Here is a 3671-nt window from a genome sequence, read left to right as displayed (position 1 = left end):
CGGCTCTTACTCTGCAGCTTCTCTGACGCCTCCAGCAGCTGGGCCCAACACAGGGTGAGAGGGGGTGTGTGTGTGTGTGTGTGTGTGTGTGTGTGTGTGTGTGTGTGTAGGGCCCAACACAGGGTTAGAGGGTGCGTGTGTGTGTGTGTGTGTGTGTGTATATAGGGCCCAACACAGGGTGAGAGGGTGTGGGTGTGTGTGTGTGTGTGTGTGTAGGGCCCAACACAGGGTTAGAGGGTGTGTGTGTGTGTGTGTGTGTGTGTGTGTGTATAGGGCCCAACACAGTTAGAGGGTGTGTGTGTGTGTGTGTGTGTGTGTGTAGGGCCCAACACAGGGTGAGAGGGGGTGTGTGTGTGTGTGTGTGTGTGTGTAGGGCCCAACACAGGGTGAGAGGGTGTGTGTGTGTGTGTGTGTGTGTGTGTGTGTGTGTGTGTATATAGGGCCCAACACAGGGTTAGAGGGTGTGTGTGTGTGTGTGTGTGTGTGTATAGGGCCCAACACAGGGTTAGAGGGTGGGTGTGTGTGTGTGTGTGTGTGTGTGTGTGTGTGTGTGTGTGTGTGTGTGTGTATAGGGCCCAACACAGGGTGGGAGGGTGTGTGTGTGTGTGTGTGTGTGTGTGTGTGTGTGTGTGTGTGTGTGTATAGGGCCCAACACAGTTAGAGGGTGTGTGTGTGTGTGTGTGTGTGTGTGTGTGTGTGTGTGTGTGTGTGTATATAGGGACCAACACAGGGTTAGAGGCAGGGCTGAGAATTAACACCCGCCACCCACCAATGGCGGGTAAAATTTCCATTTGGCGACTAAATTTCGGAGGCTATCCGCCACGCTGGCGGGTAAATGTTTGTACCAATAGAGTCATGTAATAAATGATGCGTGCGATGTCGCCACATCCATGCCATAGACCGGCGTTCTGTTTGTTGTGTGTTGCACTTAAATAGCTCCCCCTCTGACCAAATAAAGTTTTCAGTCACATGACTGTTGCGGATGCGTGTGTGCGTATGTGTGTGTGTGTGTGCGTACGTGTGTGTGTGTGTGCGTACGTGTGTGTGTGTGAGTACGTGTGTGTGTGGTCTCTGGTACCTCCATCCTCTTCATGTACTGGCTCTGCAAGGCCCCCGGGGCGGAGCAGGGCTGGGGGGTGTCCGGCATGGAGATGAAGCTCTGGAAGGATTTGAGCGTCGCGAACACGGCGGTGTCGTCCTCCAGGTCCATCCTCCTCAACACTGCTGCTCTCTCTGGGCTGAACACACACATGCATTAGGCTAACTACAGCTCACGGCATAACTTCAACTCGCACAGCTAACAGTTAGTGCTAGTCCGTTCGAGTTCGCCTAAAGCAACAATGCAGCTAGTCAGCTATCTAGTTCTACTGTATATAGTGATCTAAAGCAACAATGCAGCTAGTCAGCTATCTAGTTCTACTGTATATAGTGATCTAAAGCAACAATGCAGCTAGTCAGCTATCTAGTTATACTGTATATAGTGATCTAAAGCAACAATGCAGCTAGTTAGCTATCTAGTTCTACTGTATATAGTGATCTAAAGCAACAATGCAGCTAGTCAGCTATCTAGTTCTACTGTATATAGTGATCTAAAGCAACAATGCAGCTAGTTAGCTATCTAGTTCTACTGTATATAGTGATCTAAAGCAACAATGCAGCTAGTCAGCTATCTAGTTCTACTGTATATAGTGATCTAAAGCAACAATGCAGCTAGTCAGCTATCTAGTTCTACTGTATACCCAGGTCCACTAGTCAGCTATCTAGTTCTACTGTATACCCAGGTCCACTAGTCAGCTATCTAGTTCTACTGTATACCCAGGTCCACTAGTCAGCTATCTAGTTCTACTGTATACCCAGGTCCACTAGTCAGCTATCTAGTTCTACTGTATACCCAGGTCCACTAGTCAGCTATCTAGTTCTATACCCAGGTCTATCTAGTTATATACCAGGTCTATCTAGTTATATACCAGGTCTATCTAGTTCTATACCCAGGTCTATCTAGTTATATACCAGGTCTATCTAGTTATATACCAGGTCTATCTAGTTCTATACCCAGGTCTATCTAGTTATATACCAGGTCTATCTAGTTATATACCAGGTCTATCTAGTTCTATACCCAGGTCTATCTAGTTATATACCAGGTCTATCTAGTTATATACCAGGTCTATCTAGTTATATACCAGGTCTATCTAGTTGTATACCAGGTCTATCTAGTTGTATACCAGGTCTATCTAGTTATATACCAGGTCTATCTAGTTGTATACCCAGGTCCACACAGCCCTCTGCTCTCGCTCTATGCTAGCAGGCTTGGTAGCTAGCTAAGCTAGCATATCTAGCTCATTCGCTAGCTCATAAAGTCCTCTATCTGGCTGGTTAGGGACAGGCTACCCGAAGTCTGCTGGTTTTGGTTCCTTTCCACTCGTGAACACCGGACGGACGGTAAATCACGCGTTTAACGGGGGAATCATCACTATTCTCGTTGCTTCTTTACCTGAAAGTTGAGACGTTTCGACGTGAGACGAGCACGTAGGGCCGCTTCCGCTGACGCACATCCGGCTGAGACGAGCACGTAGGGCCGCTTCCGCTGACGCACATCCGGCTGCCGTATTAACCACGTGACTGGCCGTCTTAGGGGCTCTGCGTTACCATGGTTACCGTGTGAAAAATGTGTTTGTCTAAAAAATCCTTGTGAAGCTTTTGGAGACTTTTTTTTAATTCTTGCTGCTGTATGTGTGATAGTATAGACGTATCTTTAAGAAGACAATCCTTTTCTTTTAATCTTTTAATAAAAAACACACTAGTTTTCACTGGCTTTTGAGGCCTGATCTACATCCCCTGTTCTGTTCTGTGTCCTGTCCTTTTAGTGTTCTGGGATTATGTGCACTTTATTCTGTTTTTTTTGTTTTTGTTTATTTTATATATTGTACAGCACTTTGGTGCAACTTCGGTTGATTTTAAACGTGCTTTATAAATAAAGTTGACCTTGAACTAATCTTTCTTGTCCCTGGAGCCCTGGAGGAGCCGAGGAGCCAGCGCAGAGGAGCCAGGAGAGGGTTTTGACTGAGCCCTGGAGGAGCAGAGGAGCCAGGAGAGGGTTTTGACTGAGCCCTGGAGGAGCAGAGGAGCCAGGAGAGGGTTTTGACTGAGCCCTGGAGGAGCAGAGGAGCCAGGAGAGGGTTTTGACTGAGCCCTGGAGGAGCAGAGGGGCCAGGAGAGGGTTTTGACTGAGCCCTGGAGGAGCAGAGGAGCCAGGAGAGGGTTTTGACTGAGCCCTGGAGGAGCCGAGGAGCCAGGAGAGGGTTTTGACTGAGCCCTGGAGGAGCAGAGGGGCCAGGAGAGGGTTTTGACTGAGCCCTGGAGGAGCAGAGGAGCCAGGAGAGGGTTTTGACTGAGCCCTGGAGGAGCAGAGGAGCCAGGAGAGGGTTTTGACTGAGCCCTGGAGGAGCAGAGGAGCCAGGAGAGGGTTTTGACTGAGCCCTGGAGGGGCCGGGGAGCCAGCGCAGAGGAGCCAGGAGAGGCAGCCTGCCGGGGCGGAGCTAGGGGGTCGTGTATGCGCTAGCGCCGCGCAGCCGGGAAGGTCTCGGAGCAGGAATGTGTTTCCTCTGGCTACATCATAATAATATGTAACCTATCTGGTTGCTAGAGGACTGGACCCAACATCGGAGAGGCAC

General features: G+C 49.4%; 1 protein-coding gene and 1 long non-coding RNA gene across 2 annotated transcripts in view; one reads left to right on the top strand and one right to left on the bottom strand.

Moving 5' to 3' along the window:
• Positions 1-2498, bottom strand: LOC311327280. Its single transcript, XR_014631090.1, has 3 exons — positions 2389-2498; positions 1079-1238; positions 1-38 (listed from the first exon to the last, which is right to left on the bottom strand). It is a non-coding gene; the product is annotated as an uncharacterized lncRNA (long non-coding RNA).
• Positions 2499-3666: 1168 nt separating this feature from the next.
• Positions 3667-3671, top strand: part of iqce (IQ motif containing E) — a 15354-nt gene continuing 15349 nt past the window's right edge. The window contains exon 1 of the mRNA XM_084460292.1: positions 3667-3671. This exon is cut by the window's right edge and continues 312 nt beyond it. The gene's annotated coding sequence lies outside the window, so the exon portion shown is untranslated.

This window comes from Borostomias antarcticus (assembly GCF_949987555.1).
Source record: "Borostomias antarcticus genome assembly, chromosome: 31".
NCBI classification, from domain to species: Eukaryota; Metazoa; Chordata; class Actinopteri; order Stomiiformes; family Stomiidae; genus Borostomias; species Borostomias antarcticus.
Note: the sequence above shows the minus strand (reverse complement) of the source record. Positions and strands in the feature narration are given on the sequence as shown.